At 45.5% G+C, this 20,678-nt stretch overlaps 1 pseudogene; it reads left to right on the forward strand.

Annotated features, from left to right (window-relative positions):
• Positions 1-961: 961 nt before the first annotated feature.
• The window catches only part of LOC122459769, a 49,761-nt pseudogene continuing 30,044 nt past the window's right edge, over positions 962-20,678 (forward strand).

Raw genomic sequence — 20,678 nt, forward strand, 5'->3', positions numbered from 1 at the left:
CCAGAAAAAAATCAGTTCAATTGATCAGTTTCAGATAACACTTTTTTTGTTTACTAAATCAGTTAGATTTAAATGCAAAACAGGCTTTGATAACCTTACATTTTTTCTTATGCACCCAGCACATTTAAAGTCATTTTCTTTAATAACGAACAATTTTAAAACGCTTTTGTGCATTTTTAATCGAATTCCAGTTTCCATCTAAATTTAACTTGACACAAATCATGAGTAAAAAATAATCGCCATCCAGTAAATAGGAAATATATGATTCACCATTTTCTATCACAATAAAAAATGTAAAAATTAAGACTGAATAACCATATGTTAAGCTATATAATTGCTTACACAAGTGTATATACACCTAGTGTATCTGCAGGGTTAGGAAAAAGAAGTACGAAATTATATCAAGCTCTGAGAATCAGCCTTTCTTTAGGTAAATATCTAAAAAGCAAAAATGGAAAACAAGATTAAAATCACTGATTTAAATCAAGATTTCCTGTGCTTGCTGATTTAAATCACAATGAAAATCATTGATTTGACTCGCTCCGATTTAAACCAGTCCATATAGCCGTGAACTTGGTGTGGGGTGGAAAGGGGTAATTTTAAATTGTGTTGGATGTCAAGTAATTTTATCCCAAAACTTAGTAAAAATATTTTGTTTAGAGAAATAAGAAATGCTAGGCTAGCTCTTACTATTTCTTGTTCTGACAATTCAGGGTGTGACTCCACTATTTTAGTAACAGGGTTCTTTTACATACCTTAGGGGACACCATGATTAAAGCCAAGCAAAATAATCACGGTTATTAACTATTTATTATTACTGAAAAGAAAACACTAAACAAAACAACAAAAGACAGAACACAAGTGATAAAAGGCTGATTTCTGTTCAGTCTCATCTGTATGCTTCTCTCTGGAGAGCTTTTAACAGATTACACCTTTGTGAGCAGGCTTGCCTTTGATAGGGCACTTTTCTTTTGGTAAGTTGAAACCAAGGTCTTATTTCCCCAAATTATTGTGAGTCATAGATACTAAGACTGTTTATGGATGGGCAAACTAATTTTAAGAGCAGGCGGATCTTATTAATAACTAGTCTGTTTATATAGATGGGCAAAGTAAGCAATTTTAACTAAATCCTCTGAAATAGAAGAAAGTAGTTAAATTACTTAGAAGAAACCATTTAAGGACCTGTCTTGAGACTGGCCAATTAACAAAATATTTAGAATCTTAAATTCAGTTAAATCCCACTATTTCTCCATTTCCCAATGTTTAGCCCTTGTCTCTTTCCCAAATGCATGGTCTAACCATTTAGTGGTTAACAGAAGAAACTGTTAACATCTTAAATTACAACAGCATTTCCATATCACAACAAAACTGTCACAAGAGTTTATAACTCTAATCCCTTGGCAGGGTTCTAGTTAACGTCTCTTACCAACACATGCTGAAGTTTTGGGGAGGTTTCCTTGGGCTGGTTTCTTCGCAAGTCTTCTCTCTTCTGTCTGTGTCAGCTTGCTTATAGAGAGGGAGAGGATGAGTTGAGTTTGAGCAGGGTAGCAGAGCATGTGCAGGGTGCTCACTTAGAGTTTTTATGCTCGTCTCTTCCCTATTTCTGTGCAATTTTAGAAAAACACACCTCTCTCACCCTTTCATTGACTCTGTACATTCATGGAGCCTCTTCATCTTAATGCATCCGATGAAGTGAGCTGTAGCTCACGAAAGCTTATGCTCTAATAAATTTGTTAGTCTCTAAGGTGCCACAAGTACTCCTTTTCTTTTTGCGAATACAGACTAACACGGCTGCTACTCTGAAACCTGTCTTCATCTTATGGATAGGTAGTTTGTTAATGTGTATATGTGTTAGGGTTGTAAGTCTTTCTTGTTAGTTATATTTCCTTTGTTTTTGTTGGAGAAATTCTCAGAACGTCTTCAAATTTAGTCTTTTAACTCTTAAGTTATTCAGTTCATTTTCTGAGATATTTCTTCAGTTTCATTAGGGTTCAACAGGAAATGAAATTCTGTTTTAAAAGTTCAAACCTGTGGTTTATGTAAAGATTTTTAGTTCTTGAAGCAGTCTTTTAAAATTAAATCATTCTTAACGAGTCTTTAGCTTAAATAATGATTGAAAAAGGTGTTGATTCTCTAGAACAATTGTCGATGATGATTCTTCTTATCTTTCTGAGTTGGGGGAAGGAGTGGCTAGAACTCTGCCAGTAACTAATTACTTTCGCATTAATATAATAAATAGTCTAGACTTAAATGTCATCTTATATTGGTAATCACCTGAGCAAGGTCATTAGATTTCATGTTAGTACATAATGCATTTTACCACACATAGCAATGATATTAGAAAACCACATTAAATACTTTGCATTCAGTTAAAATACTTTGCAAATATGCCCTCCAAAACAGTTTGCCATTTCAATATTTTAGAAATCAACTAAGGTTTTCTACAAAACTTTTTCTCAACTACCCACAATTTTCACTAAAAATTTAAGGACACAAGCAGAGGGTTTTCTTGCAAAGAGGGGCTGGTAGAGCCCACTTTACAGCCTAGATTTATTGTTCTAACACATCCCTAAATTAATTTTGGAATATCCAACATAAATAACATCCTCACATTCTCCTATGGGGCCAGATCTTTCCTAAAACATTTTTCTTTATAACATTTGTTTTATTGAGATAAAGGGTTAGATCTATAATAAACTGGCAGTTTATAGAAGAGGGAGGTGTTCTGGTGTAGATAAAACACTCTTTTGGGTGCTTTGATTCTTGACCCAAGTTCCTTAGAGTTACAAGTGGTTTGTTATAGCAATTAAACTTCTATTAAAATATTTTGTACACAGCACAAATGCCAATAATCAACACACATTTTAAACATAGCACAAAAAGAAAATAGTATAAAAGTTAAAGCAGATTGAAATGAGGACAGCTGCCTTTTAAAGTTTGTACAGACACTCTTGCGGGACATAAACAGTTTTATGGTCAAGGAGATGTTATTTTCCGGACATTTGCTTGTTTCTGGATGACAGAAAGCTGAAACCTTCTGCAATTTCTTTGATTAGCATGAACATTTTGTAACCTAGCTAACTAAAACTGGGCTACTCTTATATTTTCAAGCATCCTGGTGATAATATACTTATAGGTATATTTGAATGTTCAGTAAAGGCACAAATATATTTGTAATGACCTAACATTATAAAAATAAGTTATAATAATGCTATTAATAAAAATTTTACATCAATATTGAGGTCTCACCGTAGTGGTCTTGCCTCTCCAGCCAGGCAGGCAGCAAAAAAACTAAATCTGGGTCTCCTTGGCCCATCTAGAACCATGTGTGAGTATGGTGGGTCTGTGTCATGGGAGGGAAGCCCCAGGGACTCATTCATGTTGGTTCTTGACTTAGGAGCCGATATGGATCTTTAAGACCACCTCTGCCAACTGCTGGTCCGGTCTGGAGGTGAGTAGGAATTCTCCCCAGAAATGGACCCTCCTCTCCCCCCATTGCTGTCTTCTCCAGAGATACCTGCAGGAACTACTGGGAATCTGCATGGAATCTTCATGTGCTTGGGGAGTCAGGGTCTCCTGATGGAGGAGGTTTGTTTTCTCCAAGGTTCCTTGGAGCGTTTTAGCTTTATTTAAACCCCCAGACATTTCTAGCCCTTCTGGACTGGCAGGGAATTCTCTGATGGGACCCTAATGCAGCACTGCCATCCAGGCCTTGTCTGCACTCTCCTTGTCTCCTGAGGGAGCTCTGTTATTAACTAGAGAAGCGGGGACAAGCAGAGCTGGGGAAGTCCTGGCCTCTTGAGCTAAAATCTCTAATGGAATCCTGCTGGTTTGGGAAGAATTTGGGGCAGATTCTCCCCAAATTTCCCCCTGGCCCCTATTGCCCCTGCCTGTGTTATCTCAGCTCCCTACCTGTGGAGTTAGGTGTTTGTCAAATGCCTTGGAGATGGGTGTGCAATATAAATGCTCTGGGCTGTGACTGGTGGCAGTCTCTCTCCAGAGGTGCCGTGCAGTGTGATTAGTTCCCCACACAGCTGTATTGTCTACCTTATCCCCTGAGGTTTCTATCAGTGACCAGAAAAGGAGGAAATGACCCCCTCCCCTTTGCACTTATCCACAGTCACAGACCAGGGGAAGGAAGATACAGCAGCCACTTGGAGTTGCAGTTCTTCCCTGTCTGGGCCTGCTGCTTCAGGTAAGTAGGAAACGGGTACAGACTCCTCAGATTCACCCCTTTCCCTGCATAACCTTCTCTAACCTTGATGTTGAAATGTTTCCAATTCATAGTAAGTTGTTACAGATAAGGCTGCAACAAAACCCAGGTTCAAGCATCTAGGTCAGTTACAGAAAATGTATTTAGGCGACACTATGAATGATAAAACCAAACTTCATTCAAAAGGAAAATGATTAGTCGAGCAAACAGGTGCACAATTACCACTTACACTGTCATCACTGAGTGTGTGTATATAACTGTTGTATTGTGGATCAGTGCAGGATCAGTCCACTGACAACAGCATGAAATATAGCCTTAGAACCCTGGGACATAACGGTATCCTTGGAGTGTTAATTGGAGTGCTCACCGAATTAACAAAACAGCTCCCAGTAGAAGCCATTCTCATACTATTGAATGTGCAACTGCCCCTTACACTAATTATATTTCCGTCGCCTCCTTATTAACTCTTTACTTTAACATCTGCACCAATATCCTTCCCATACTATTAGTATAGATAACATTTTAATAAAACAGTCACAGTTCTCAAAAACACGCATTAAAAACCCTGCTTAAGCCAGTTATAACCAAAACCTAACAGTAGCATAACCCCGGGCCATGTTCTTGCTAACTCTTACTTTCCCATAACAGGATCTCCAACTTATTGCTAACTTTTCTCACACTAACAACTTCAGTTTTCTAAACTCTTCTACACTTAGGCCAAAAACCTATTTTCTACTTATTTCTTAACCTAAACCATCCCATAGGTAGGCCAAATTCACAGCCATGAAAAAGTCATGGATCATGAAATCAGACCTCCCCCATGAAATCTGGCTATTGAAGGGTGGGGAAGGGCAGGCTCCTACCATGGCCCTGGCTCCAGCTGCTAGTCCCCTCTGGGCTGGGGAGGGACAGAACTTGCAGTTCCCCTGCACAGCCAGCCTTGTGAGGGAGATCAGACCCCTCTCCGGGTACATACCCCGGTTGCTCGGAAGGCAATGCAGAAGTGAGGGTGGTAATCCCACAACCCCGCTACAACAGTTTTGCGACTCCTCCACAACTCCCTTTTGGGGCAGAACCCCCACTACAACATTGTGACCTTTCAGATGTAAACATCTGAAACCCTGAAATTGATTTTCAAATCCTGTGACCATGAAATTGATCAGAATGGACTGTAAATTTGGTAGGATGCTATCTATAGGCTATACCTGCCCTTTGCCAACTCCCTCCAGTAGGTCAGCCCCCTCCTTCCCATTACTGAGGTTCTGCTTGTGCCTGGCATTCAACTTTTCCAAAGGCCTTGTGGTCTGCACTGCCTGAATGAGGAAGGCTCTTGGAGTCTCCATCTCCCTGCAGGTCTCCCTCCCCAGGAACTCATGCGCTAGATTTCTAAATCCTCCAAGCTGTGTTTGCTGCAAGCTAGTCCCCACCCCCTGCACTGCTGAGACCCCATTGCGCACTCTGTGTGCGAGTCGGGGGCTGTGATTGTTGGCACCAACCTGTGGCAGTGAGAAGGAGAGCTGGGGTGGCTTTGCCTCTGTTTAGAGAATCGCTCCTCTCTGGGTCACACAGGTGTTCTCTGTAACTGAGAAAGTTCTTTGGTGACTCAGGTGTGACTGTATTTGTTACTCGGGGAAATCAGGTTCATTGAGGTGTCACAAGACATTTCTAGCCCTTCTGGACTGGCAGGGTATTCTCTGATGGGACCCCAATGCAGCACTGCCATCCTGGCCTTGTCTGCACTCTCCTTGTCTCCTGAGGGAGATTTGTTATTAACTAGAGAAGTGGGGACAAGCAGAGCTGGGGAAGTCCTGCTGCTTTGGGTACAGAAAAGTCCCCTCACCTCAGCACTATCATTCAGAGCATTCCCCTGGGGGGTTCAACCAGAAATGTAACCCTTCTCTTCTATTGACAGACACAGCAGTGCAAGAGACTGCAGTGTCAGCCAGAGATCTGTCACAGAGTCTCCTGGTCCAGGTAGGCAGAAAGCGGTGTGATACACAGCCAGAATTCCTTTCCAAGGCCAAAGTTGCTGTTCATCTGCAATGTCTTTTACAGAATCAACATAATGTTTAGTATCAGGGGGAGCCGTGTTAATCTGTATCCACAAAAACAACGAGTCCAGTGGCACCTTAAAGACTAACATATTTATTTGGGCATAAGCTTTCGTGGGTAAAAAAACACTGCTTCAGATGCATGGAGTGAAAATTACAGATGCAGGCATTATATAATGATACATAACATAATGTTTAGTTCTAGCTTGTGCAAACAGTGTAATTCCCGTGGGATCCTTCTGCGTGAACAGTGGTATATTAACACAGGGTGCTGTATTAGAGAATCACAATTGTTATTACGAGAGTAAATGTCTCATCAGCCTCAAATTTCAGAAGGATGTCCACAACTGCTTCTTAACTTGTGTGCATGGTTGCAGCAATGATCCAAGCAGTTGCGGTGACTGCTTGTGCAAACGATCATTGTGATCTGTAACAGGCTGACTGTGTGTCAAGCGACCACAACTGGGGCTGGAACTGTGGGTGCTACCAAGCCCCACGCGTGCAATTCCTGGAAACGGACGCCAATGCATTTTTCATGACTGAGATGCCCACGTTTTTCATATTTATATTACAAATGGCTTTGTGAGTCATGATCAGATGCTGTCTCAAGCACTGCTGGTTTGGTGGCTGTGCAATGTGGTGGGCCAGAATAGGTAACTTCTTGGTCAGAACATACCTCATAAACTCAAATACCTCATGGAACCAAATGGTGATAGTGCCGCCGTGCTGAATCCCTAGGAAGAGGAGAGGTACCACAGAGATTTTATCCCCAAGGAAGGGGGATCCCACATTTCAGTGCTGCAGCTCTTGCATCTACCTCCATCCGAACCTCGCAATGTCTCTGGCTCCTTGGGGTTCTCCAGCTCATGGGTTACATCCTGGCTCGGGGGAATCCAATAGAATCCCCTTCAAAGCCTCTAGTCAAGCAGAGAGCCTCCCCATGTAAATGGAGGTTCCCCCCACTTGGAGCAATTCCAGCCATCTTGGGAGCCGCAGACCAGCATAGAGAATTGAGCCTGGGTCTCATTCCACGTGGCAATGCAGGGCACTGGGCACCAGAGCGCTAGCTTGGCCTCCCAAGAGGGAGGTGTGAATGTTCTGAGGTCTGTGCAGTAGAAGAGAAACTCCTGTGATCTGTTTATATTGGTTCTTGTCTTAGGAGTCAATATGGGGCTTTTGGACCATCTCTGCCAAAGACTGACTCAGACTATTGGTGAGTAGGAATTCTGCCCAGAAGAGTCCTGCACAATACAGATTTACCCCAGTTCCCCTCTGATTCCTATTGCCCTTACATAGAATCAGTCACATGACACCTCACCCCACCACTGCCCTTCTGAATGGCAGGATGGATATCTTTCCGAACGGACAGGACAAATCTGGACTCCAGCCAGCCAGGCCCCACGGACTCTTCTGCCCCAGGTAGGAGTCAGCAGCCTTTCGCTGTGACAAGTCACCACATTTCTGTTTCTGTCCCAGCAGGAAGTTCCATCCCAGTGCACAAAGGATCATTCAGTGCCTCAGTTTTCCTTGCTTCATAATGGGACTAACAAGACTCACAATCTTCACTGGGGTCTGGCAGGTGTGGTTAATGTTTGTAAAGGGACTGGAAGAGGAAATGCCCAATCTCAGTGTTAAGTAATATGACACTGTCAAGGCAGTGATTGGTGGAAATCCCTTGCCAGGGGTTCCGTAAGGTGCAGACAGTTCCCACATAGTTGTATGTCCTTGTCGCCCCCAGGGCATTCTACTAGTGACCATGATTGCGGGAAATTTAACGCACCCTCTGCCTATATCCACAGACACAGAGGAGCAGAAGGAGGCCCAAAAACAAGACCCGGGACCACAAACCCTGGCTGCAGGAGCGGGCAGCCACTGCAGCACTTTCTGTGCTGAGCCTCCTGATCCAGGTAGGCCCATGCCCAGTATTGAGTGCCAGGAATAAAGCGGGGGAAAGCAGCCACAGTGACAGCAAAACCCCAGTGCTGAGAGGGCAAGAAGCGACTCCATCTAGGCTCTGTGCTCTACTCTGCACATAAGCCACTGCCCTGTGCTCCACCCTAGACGCCTGCCTCCATGCCATCCCATGCTGGGCTAAAGGCCTGCTGCCATAGGGCAGCACTGGAATCACCACCAGGCAGCCTGGGGGCCAGTCAAGGCGGAACTGACCCACCAGGCAGCTCCCTCTACCAGCTCAGCTCCCCAGTGGCTCTTCATTAGAACGTAAGAATGGCCATGATGGGTCAGACCAATGGTCCCTCTAGCCCGGTTCCCTGTCTTCTGACAGTGGCCAATGCCAGGTGCTTCAGAGGAATGAACAGAACAGAGCAATTATCAAAGGATCCATCCCCTGTCATCCAGTTCCAACTTCTGGCCGTCAGAGGTTTAGGGATACCCAGAGCATGGGATTGCATCCCTGACCATCTTGGCTAATAGCCATTAATGGACCTATCCTCCTTGAATTTATCTAGTTCTTTTAAAACCCAGTTATACTTTTGGCCTTCACAACATCCCCTAGCAATGAGTTTCACGGGTTGATTGTGCATTGTGTGAAGAAATACTTTCCTTTGTTTGTTTTAAACCCACTACCTATTCATTTCATTGGCTGACCCCTGGTTCATGTGTTATGTCAAGGGGCAAATAACACTTCCCTAGTCGTTTTCTCCACACCAGTCATGATTTTATAGACCTCTTATCATGCCTCTCCTTATTTGTCTCTTGTCCAAGCTGAACAGTTCCAGTCTTTTTAATCTCTCCTTGTATGGAAGCTGCTCCATCTCACTAATCATTTTTGTTGCCCTTCTCTGTATCTTTTCCAATTCTACTATATCTTTTCTGAGATGTGATAACCAGAACTGCACATGATATTCAAGATGTGGGTGTACCATGGATTTATATAGAGGCAATATGATATTATCTGTCTTATTATCTACCCCTTTCCTAATGATTCCCAACAGTCTGTTAGCTCTTTTGACTGCCACTGCACATTGAGTGGATGTTCACGGAGAACTATTCACAATGACTCCAAGATCTCGTTCTTCAGCGGTAACAGCTAATTTAGACCCCGCCATTTTGTATGTGGGATTATGTTTCCAATGTGCATTACTTTGCACTTATCAACACTGAATTTCATCTGCCATTTTGTTGCCCAGTCACCCAGTTTAGTGAGATCTCTTTGTAACTCTTTGCTGTTTGCCTGGAACTTAAGCACTGTTCCCTCTAAGCTGTGCGCGTGTGAGCACGCACACAGATCCTAAACCCCACGCAAACGGTGAAACACCGCATGCACAAAAAATGAAATACTACATCAGAGCCAGGCCAAAATATCATTTACGGGTGACTTTTGACATTGTTCACAACTACGGCCAGGCATTTTGACTTATTTGCACATACTTGAATTTGTACACAGCCAAATGAACAGACTACAAATAGATGTGTGGGTCCCGACCGTCCTGACGTGATCAATGTTCCACATTCGAAATGCTGACTGTCGGGACCCACACATTTCCTTGTAGTCTGTTCATTTGGCTGTGTACAATTCAAGTACATGCAAATAAGTCAAAATGCCTGGCCGTAGTTGCTAAGGAACTGCAAAGATTTTCCAGAACTAAACAAAGGTAAGTGTTGTTTTTGTGACTGAAATCTTTCAAAGGCATTGGACTTCATACATTTACTTGTGATGTTTTACCATTTTCCTGCTTTTTTTTTTGCTATGCACAAACTTCTGGTATCCTGATCTGAATGATCTCCTTTTGTCAAGTCACACTGTTAAGCACATTGAAATAGTAGCCATGTAATAAAAGTATTACTTTTAAATAAACCAATCTGGTAAAAAAAATCAATCCCAAAATGTCACTGTCTAGAGGTCTAAAGCGTAAAAAAACCAGAGACTTCATTTAAATCTGGATGGCTGGATGAGACTATAGACATGGTTACACCGAAGTCACATAGTGTAATGCTTGTTAAACTTCATGAAATATTCACATATGATGAGGAAAACGGAGTAGTTTGTATATATTGTTGAGATGCTAGAGCTTTGGGAGAATTTTCAACAGGAAGAATGTGGAACGACGTATGGAAGTTGGATTTCTTAAAGCGTCATCTGTCAAGTAAGTCTCATATAGATGGTGTAACAAGACTAAGGGTATGTCTACACTATGAAATTAGGTTGAATGTATAGAAGTGTTTTTTTAGAAATCGTTTTTATATAGTCGATTGTGTGTGACCCCACACAAAATGCTCTAAGTGCATTAACTTGGTGGAGTGCTTCCACAGTACTGAGGCTAGCATCGACTTCCAGAGCGTTGCACTGTGGGTAGCTATCTCACAGTTCCTGCAGTCTTCGCCACCCATTGGAATTCTGGATTGAGATCCCAATGCCTAATGGGGCAAAAACATTGTTGCTGGTGGTTCTGGGTACATGTCATCAGGCCCTTCCTCCCTCCGTGAAAGCTACATCAGACAATCATTTTGCGCCTTTTTTTCCTGAGTTACCTGTGCAGACACCATACCACGGCAAGCATGGATCTCGCTCAGCTCACTGTCACTGTATGTCTCCTGGGTGCTGGCAGATGCGGTACTGCATTGCTACACAGCAGCAGCTCATTGCCTTGTGGCAGCAGACGGTGCAATAGGCCTGATAACCATCATCCTCATGTCCAAGGTGCTCTTGGCCACCTCGGTAAGGTTGGTCAGGAGCGCCTGGGCAGGCATGGGCGCAGGGACTAAAATAGGAGTGACTCGACCAGGTCATTCTCTTTAATCCTGCTGGCAGTTGTATTGCACCGTCTTTTGGCGAGCAGCCAGGAGATGAGGATGGCTAGCAGTCCTACTGCACCGTCTGCTGCCAGCCAAAGATGTAAAAGATAGATGGAGTGGATCAAAACAAGAACTCGACCAGATTTGTTTTGTATTCATTTGCTCCCCCCTTCCTCCCTCCTTGAAATCAACAGCCGACAATCATTTCGGTGAGGTCTGTCAGGGGCACCTTGAAAAGTTTAATGGAGATTCAGTCCTACCTGGAATACCAGGGGGAGGGATAGCTCAGTGGGTTGAGCATTAGCCTGCTAAACCCAGGGTTTTGAGCTCAATCCTTGAGGGGGCCATTCTGTGTGACAGTTTTTTTTTGTTTCTCCTTGATGTAAAGCCACTCCCTTTGTTGACTTTAATTCCCTGTAAGCCAGCCCTGCAAGCCATGTTGTCAGTCGTCCCTCCCTCTGTCAGAGCAACGGCAGACAATCGTTCCGTGCCTTTTTTCTGTGCAGACACCATACCATGGCAAGCATGGAGCCTGCTCAGATCACTTTGGCAATTAGGAGCACATTAAACACCACGCGCATTATCCAGCAGTATATGCAGCACCAGAACCTGCCAAAGCAAAACTGGGCGAGTAGGTGATGTCAGCGTGGTGACGAGTGATGAGGACATGGACACAGACTTCTCTGAAAGCACGGGCCCTGCCAATGTGGGCATCGTGGTGATAATGGGGCAGGTTCATGCCGTGGAACGCCGATTCTGGGCCTGGGAAACAAGCACAGATTGGTGGGACCGCATAGTGTTGCAGGTTTGGGACGATTCCCAGTGGCTGCAAAACTCCTAGGGTAGACCAGGGCTTAGAAACAAAAACCCTTCCTTATGGAGCGGATTGCTTAGCATGATTCTTGAAAGTCCAGTTGAAAAGCAGAGGAGGCAAATTAATCTTGAACACAAGCGCTCAAACCCAGAAGAAATCAAGGTACTTATTGACAATGTACTGTGACGGGGCAAGGCCAGATGGCTATGGAAGAGTAGTGGGAGATAGATATGTTAGCTCCAGGCTAAACAAATCCCTGGTACCAGGATAAGTGAAATGGAAGCTGCTCCAGGTCAATTAAGACACCTGGGGCCAATTAAGAACTTTCCAGAAGGCAGAGAGAAGGCTACGTTGATTGGGACACCTGAAGCCAATCGGGCTGGCTGAAACTAGTTAAAAGTCTCCCAGGCAGTCAGGTGGGTGTGCATGTCAGGAGCTGTGGGAGGAAGTTGCGCTGTTGGAGAGGCTGAGTAGTACACACCATATCAGGCACAAGGAAGGAGGCCCTGAGGTAAGGGTGAAGTGGAGCTTGAGGAAGTGAGGGCTGCTGTGGGGGAAGTAGCCCAGGGAATTGTACATGTCATGTTTCTAAAAGGTCATCTACCATAGCTGATACTATTAGGGTCCCTGGGCTGGAGCCCAGAGTAGAGGGTGGGCCCGGGCTCCCCCCCCCACTTTGCCCCCTGATTAATCACTGAGAATGAGAGACAACAGAGACTGTGCAAGGAAGGATAACTTCTCCTCACCTCCCTCGCTGGCTTATGATGAAAATGGCTCATTAGACTGTGACCCTTGTCTCTAGAGAAAGAAGGGTAACGTGGAGGGTCACAGTGAGCCTCTGAGGCTAGCGAAATCCGCCAGGAAACGCGGGACCCATGGAGGCAAGGACAGAGCTTTGTCACAGTACTTATTGACAATGTGTTGTTGGCTATTAAAATGAACAGCTCAGTGCTTTCTGTTCAGGATATTTAATGACCATATGGAAAAGTATGTGTGCATACCAGCAAGCTGGAGAAGTAAAAATTATGTTTTTGAATTTCTTGAAATTATCAACTGCATTATCGAAAATGACCTCATGCATGAAATAGCATCGGCAATGTTTCGTATTCTAGCTGTTGATGAAAGCACTGCTATATCCATTAACAGATACTTGATACTCTACTTTAAATATAGATCCATAAATTCTGCAGACTATAAAACTTTGTTTGGTGAACTATTATGATTGTAAGAATGTGATGCTGTTTCAATAGTGTCTGCAATCAAAGAGTTTTATAAAAAACACCAACTTGATCTAATGAAAATGGTGATGTTCACATCTGATGGTGCCTCCGTGATGTTGGGCAAACTCAATGGCATGGCGGCTCAGCTGAAATGTGATATTCCACACTTAGTCCAGCAACATTGCATTGCACACCAGGAAGACTTCGATTTCCGATGCATGGAGAGAGCTCAAACTGATAAGAGACATCAAAACCTTAATGAGAACTGTCTACACAGTGTTCTGTCGGTCATCAGGAGAAAATGCAAATTTCAGGAAATAGTGGATGCTTCTGAATGTGAGTCAGTGGCTTTCAGGCCACTCAGTGAAGTGTGCTGGTTATATAGGCACTTTGCACTTCGAGCAATTATTCACAACTATAATCGTCTTCTGGAATATTTTGAGCAAGACAAAGATACTGATCCAGTTTGTAAATGCTGCCACAAAAAGCTGAATACCATGGAATACCAAATAACATTAGAAGTTTTGAATGATGTTTTGTTGGAGCTGGCTTCACTATCCACGCTGCTCCAGAAAGGGGGCCTTACACCTCTTGAAGCATTTCATCTGGCCCAAGGTAAACTGAACAAGATCAGAAGACACTACCTTGGAGATTCAGTCTTATGGAGTGACAAAGTTAAGGCTCTCTTAGATATGAGCTCTCAAGAAAATAATGAAATTGATACCGGTTCCATAATAACTTTCATAAACATCTTGTGTGCACATTTAGCAGACAGGTTTCCAGAGGATGAAGTCCAGGAGTGGTCCACTTTTGATTGTGCAGCAATAGTTAAGTGTGACTTCAATTTGTAATTCATCAGGTCAAATCCCTATGTTCAAAATACAAAGACTTTCTTGCTGAAGATATTGTTATAATCAGTCAGTACAATGACTTCAAGTTTGCAGTAGCCGAAAGAATCAAAAGCCAATTGGTTTCAAGTTTCCTGAATATGGTGACATTTGCTCACCAGAACTAACAGTTTCAGGATCTTGCAAAGTTGATGGATATTGGAGGAACATTCCTAGCATCAAGTGCAGACTGTGAGCATGGCTTTAGCTTAATGAATTTGCTAAAAAACAAACTACGGAATCGTTTACAAGTAGATCATTTGGACATGCTGATGTGTATTAAGAGTTATCAGCTGGATGGAGGACTGATACATCTGAACAGAGGTTATATTGAATGGGCAAATGAAAAAGATCACAGGGGAAAAACAGTAAGGTTAGTTTAGCAGTTTTTGACATTTCGACCAATAAGGAAATTAAAATGCATTTGTAATTACATATCTTATTCTTGGCTGATAATCATTTATTGCTATTTTTTAGGAAAATTTTAAATTCAAAACAGAAACTCATGTTTCTTTTTTTACTTATGATGTCTCTATCTGAAAACCCATATAAACTGAAATAATGGCGTACTTATTAAATTGTCTTTATTATATGTTTATCAAAATTTTTTCAGACGTGTATAGAATGAAAGGTGAAAGTGGACACCAATGGGCAGAAGACTATGGACTGATAATGATCATGATTAATATGTACTTGATATATGCTCGTGATTGTCTATAAAAAAGATCCTAAAGCGTCATGCTTAAAACTAACTTCTGCTTCATGAAGAATGGTTAAATTTCCTTTTTCTAAGTATTTAAAAATGACATTTATAAAATAACGTGGTGTAAAACTATTATCACAAATTGCAAATTAAAACTTTTTAAATATATTGGCATTTTACTCGCTTGGGCACATTTGCCTCATGGTGCACAAATTTGAACTCTGCTTCAAAAATTTGCACAGAAGAAAATTTTTGCACACATGGCCTGTCAAAAATTAGAGGGAACGTTGGACTTAACTATGATGAGTAATTTTGTATCATCCACAGATTTTGCCACCTCACCATTTTACCTCTGAACAGCAAAAGCCCCAGTACAGATCTTTGGAAACCCCACTATTTACCTCATTGTGAAAACTGAAAATATATTCTTTCCTGTCTTTTAACCAGCCACAGTCCATGAGAGGACCTTCCCTCTAATCCCATGACTGCTTACTTTGCTTAAGAGCAAACTTAGTTTCCTTCTGTTCATTTTAGGTACCAAACGAAAGGCCTATTTGTCACCCAGGGGACCGCTCGCCCCAATCAGCGAGGACGAGGAAAGGCCAAGGAAGAACTGAGTGAGTGAGGAGAGAGCGGGAAATCCACAGCACACTAGGGAAGTGCCCATGGCACAGATGGTACAAGGTTCCCTCCATTATCAACTCAGCCTGGACTCCCGCCCCCTACTGTCTTCCCCATGACACACTGACCCTCTAAGGCTCTGACCCCCTTTCCCCATCTGCTTGCTCTCACATTCACTGCCATTCTCTGGCCTTAGAGAACATGCTCTGACCCCCCTTGCCAGGGCAGGTGTTGCAGATGGTAGGAGAGTGGTGACTCCATTCCCAGCACCTGGCTCTGCTTTCTTTCTTCTTTGCTGGCTGGTCAGCAATGGGCTGTATTAGAGAACCAGTGAGAGAAATAATAACAATCATCATGAGCTTCACCTCTCCCCAGAGTGTCCTGCGCACTCACCTCTCCCTGAGCCCAGGGCAGGGTTAGCTGTTAGCCCAACCTATACCTGCGGAGAGCAAGGCTCTGGGAGGGGAAGTGGCTGGCCCAAGGCCAGAAAGCAGGAGTATACATCCCTGGTACGCTCTGGAAGTGACCATTGTAGGAGGTGAGCAGGCAGAGACAATGGGCCAGATCCTTGGCCCTTGGTAAGGCCGCATGAAGGGACATTAAGCTCTCCCTTCCAAGCTCCCACATGGTTTCCTCACCCCAGCACGGGGACAGGAAGGAGCCCTTGTATGCTGTCTCCCTATCCCTGACCTGTCTGTGTGGGTCTCTAGACTGTCAGCCCTTCAGGACAGAGATTGTCTCTGTCTGCATTGTGCTGCACCCAGTGCAACAGGGCCTGATCCTGACTGGAGCCTCTGGGCACGGCCATAACATCAGTAGTGATAAGTAATCAGGGCGGCCCCGCTCGTCCAAACCGGGCCCTGCCATCCTCTCAGCACACACCACCCCAGCTTGCACCAGGTACAACTATCCTGTTGAATCAACCATAAGTGATACTAGCCTAGTGCATACAAAGAGGTCAAATGCTCCTCCCAGAGACTGGTGAGTCCAGCACCAGCTGGAAGCTGCTTTCCATAAGGGCCATAACTTTATTCCTTCCAAGTCTGGATTGTGGTAACCCAGCTGCTGATGGAGACTCTACACGCTGGGGCTTGTCTGCCTGACATGTCATCACCATGTCCTGCGTCTCTTCTCTTGCATAGAGCCTTGCATGCATGAGGGACATGGATGAGACTGCCCTAAGGAAGGACATTGGCACCCGCTTCCCAGCACTCCACTCCATGGTAAGAGATGCTGGGCTCACTCAGGCAAAATGCCGGGACCTGTTGTCTTAAACTGGGTAGGCTGTGGGAATTGCTGTCCCTGCCTCATCCTGTTCCCATTGGGTGATGGATCCTGGAGAACTCTCCTTTGGTTTCTTTTCCTCCCACCCACCCCAACCCCTTTGACCAGGAACATTAGCATCCCACATCTTGTTCCAGCGCTCCACATCTTCGGTTCCTGACCCGTCAAACGCTGCTTCTACATGAGCCATGGCCCCCGAAGCCTTGGCATCACTCAGGCTGATCCAATTTGCTGGCCTGTTCTTTAGATGGGAATTAGAATCTGCCTCTCCACCCTCACCCCTTTACTCTGCCATCCAAGCATGTCTCCCTTATTTCTCACCATCAGGAGGAAGCAGACGGGAGGTGCACCATGGAGCTCGAGGTCCGCCAGCTCTGCTCCAGCACCCTGCAGTCCTTGGGTGACTCCCCCAGAATGGCCAATGTAAGTGACCCTGCCCCTCTCCATTGGACGCAGGCCTCTCTGGGTCTGAGCTTTTCGAGACGGGCCCCAACCAGACTTATTTATCTGAGCTTCCCCGCTCCAGAACATCATGGGGTTAGGTAAAATGGACCCCAGATCTGAGCCAGATCTGGTTCTTTGGAACAGGGAACACTCACTGGCTGAGTGCCCCTGCATGCCAGGGTTTGGTGTCACAGGGGCTCTTCCGCTCTAGCATCCCCTGTGGTCAGTCATGCTGGTTCTGCAGCTTCCATAACTCAGTCCCTCTGTTAACTTTTTCCTGGCTGTTACAGGGTGGGGGTCTATACAGCCCATCACATTCTTGTTTTGCAAAAGCCAACCCTAGCCCAGGATTTCCTGCCTCTCATCCACACTACCCTGGTGCCTAAGGGAGAGCCCACTGAACTGGGAGACACTACATCCAAATCTCATCTCTGCTGACTATTGCTTATGTTTCCACACACTGCGCAGACCTGATGACTGACCCAGATCTCAGAACGCAAGCCTAAGCAGTCAAGTATTAGCCAGCCCCCTCCCCACACTGAACAAATTAACAGCGACGTTGTGCAAGGTCGCTTCAGGCAGAGCTGAGACTAGAAGCCACATTTCTAATAAGGCAGACCCAAGTATTGTGCACTCAGCTACACTGTCTTTCAGATTGAGCGTGCCAAATATACGTGCTTTAGTTACTACAGGTGGGGATAGACCCCCGGAGATTTCTGATCTCCACTATTCTATACTGTCTAGCAAAGTAACCCTCTGGCATAGTGTATGTTAAGTCCCCCTCTTGTCCACATAGCAGACAGCAATTGCATCTGTGGTTCAAGTGGTGCAGGTCTGTGTGGGGATGTGAAGGTCAGAGCTCAAACCTCCCTGAGCGCCTGTTATGGTTTCACTTGATAGTATTGGTTTTCCTAGTCTCCTCTTCATTTATCAAGCTGGTGTATTGCATTCACGTCGTGAGAACACAGCCTTTCCAAGTGGGACTGGAGTGAGGAAATACTGTGTTGTCAATGATGATGCTACACTCAACAAAAGGTGGGGCGGGGGGGAGGTCAGTCATGTGCCACTTGATTTGGTGCTGGAGGCAGATGCTGACAGGTGTGAAGGGGGAGGGGGTGGGGATCGCTGCATGGTTCAGGCTGGGTAAAGAGGTCTGGCTGGCGGTGGCGAGGCCCAGGGTCCTGGCTAGTGGAAGAAAGAGAGAGAACTGGGGCAGGAAGAGGATATTTCCGTACTGAGATGGCATTTCTCTGCTCTGCAGGTTTTATGGCCTGGGCTGCTGCTTCAGCTGAGCCCAGCAGCCCATGGGCCTGCCCTGCCTCTCCTCCTGCAGACATCAGTTAGGGTGGTAAGGAGGATGCAGAAGGAAGGCAGCCCTTTGCTAGAAGGTTTGGCAAGGAGAACAGAGGTGAGTCCCCGTATTTTATCCACCCTCCCTTAGTCCTTCTGTAGCGAGAGGCGTCTGCCCCCCGGTGGGGGTGGGGATGGGGATCAGCTCTTGGCTCTGGTTCCAGCTCACTGCAAGGACACAGCCAGCCGTAAAGGGCACAGGTAGAGCTCAGAGTCGAATGTAAAGATCCCTTCAGAGCTTGATGGGATGTCCCCCCTTTCTGTTCACAGGGTGTCGGTCAAGCCCCAGGGCCACTCTACCACAGGAGCTGCTGGCTCGGCTGCTGGTGAGTAACCCGTAGCCAGGAGGTTTCCTTATCCACAGTGGGAAGGGGTCACTCCTGGAGCTGGCATGCAATGCGTTGTGGCTCTTCTCCCTGCAGCCTCCAGGGGAGCTGACTTGTCACATTCCTCATGTTCATTGCATATCAACCCAGCGCTTCTCGGCATTTAACAGAACCAGCGAGGTCTCTGAGTCAGCACAAGTTAGTGCAGCCCTCGGACAGTTCCAATATAAGCCAGCTGGAATGAGCCCTTAGGGACTGTTGTGCAGGCCCCCTCCTGCCCCCTGTCCTCCAGCATCCTCCCTTACCAAGGGGCAGCTGGGGATTCCCTTTATGGCCCAGCTGCCTCTTTTGGTCTGCTTCAAGCTCCCCTTGTGCTGCTCTAACCTAGGCCAAGGATCTGACCCAGCAGCTGCCTGACGACCTCTGGATAATCCTGTCTTCTTTCATCTGAGCTAGAGCCAGCCCAGGAGTGAGAGGATGGAAGGAGCCAATAGGTGGTCCATGGAGTGTCCCTGATCAACTGAAATATCCATCTCAGTCCTGTCCTGGTTGTCAGCTCCACCTCCCTGCTGTCTCCTTCCCTCCATCACTGAGCTCTCTCCCTGCACCTGTAGGGAGCTCCCTTCTCACACTGCCTTACAAGGGAGGGGTACAGCCACCTCTGCCTCTTTGTCCGCCAGGTGCTCAGTGCATTTTCATATATGATGGTGCAGGTCAGAAGGGCAGCCATGTTCCTCCTCTTCCTGCTGATGAGCATGTTCCAGGCCAGGTCGGGCCGATTCTGGGATAACTACATGACAGACATGCTCCTCTACGTGGAAGGTGAGGAGGGAGTGTCTCCCCTTGCAGGAGCGAAGGGAGGGGACACTGTGGTGCTGGGCTCAGAGAGGGAGAGGCCAGGGTCTCCCTCTGAATCCAGGATAATATGATGTTCTGTCGGAGAAAAACACAGTTTTCACTCTCAGGTTGGGTGCAGCAAATCAGATACTTTATTACCTCAAGCAATTGCATAGAGGGAGAGAGTGCACTAGGACACAGCATTTCCCCCACCTAGGCAGGTCTCTCTCAAGATAAACAATTAGAGCAAGTATTTATACCTTTATTACAGATTGTTTACTGCATATTGTTTATACGTATTCCTTCATGATATCTTATTATTCTTACCATTTCTCATAGAGTCGGCATTCTGGTATTATCTAATACAAGGTCACAACAGCCTCTTTCACAGTTGTTTCCCACTCGCTTCGCACTATACCCGCTTCTACAAATCTCACGTTATTAAAGCTAGAGTTAGCCTGACTCCTGCTCAATATAGATGCCTGCATCCAAATTCCCTTCATCTACTTCCACAACTCTGACCTTGGAATCAGAGAGGATCATGTCAGGATCATATCCCTTGGTTCATCTAGCCCAGCTCCCCATGCCTAGACAGAAAGGATCCTTTCCAAAACCGTATCTAACCTTCATCTGATATCTCACACCCTGGGGGAAGGATCTTGGCAAGCACAGCTCCTGGGTATTTCACATCTAGGGGTCTGGGTCTGAGGAGCATTGTTGTCCATCAGCGATTTGCAGAGAGCCATAGATCCCCTCGGGGCCCGTGAGTCGGCAGCTCCTCCCCACCTGCCGCCAAACAAGAGCCATGTTGTAGGCTGCTCCCCAGTAGAAGGGTCTAAACACAAAGGAAACTGATCTGCCCATCCCTTCCAGATCACAATTCCTGCTTCTGCCAGAGGGAGTGGGAGCAGCAGCTGCTGCAGGTAAGGGTCAGAGAAACGGAGGGCTGGAAAGGAACTCAAGAGGTCATCCAGTGCAGCCCCCCCATGCTGATGCAGGATTAAGAGGCCCCTCAGCAGCACTGCATTGTGGGACAGAGGAAGCAGCTGAGCCCAGCAGATACAATTGGAGAAGCACCAGGGGCAGCTCATAAGGATTCACAAGCATGAGGAGAGATGTGGGGGGTGACAGTGCACGCTCCCTCTTCCCCTCCTCTCCCAGCTGTGGTGGGTT

This window comes from Dermochelys coriacea, chromosome 1 (genome assembly GCF_009764565.3).
Source record: "Dermochelys coriacea isolate rDerCor1 chromosome 1, rDerCor1.pri.v4, whole genome shotgun sequence".
NCBI lineage: Eukaryota > Metazoa > Chordata > Testudines > Dermochelyidae > Dermochelys > Dermochelys coriacea.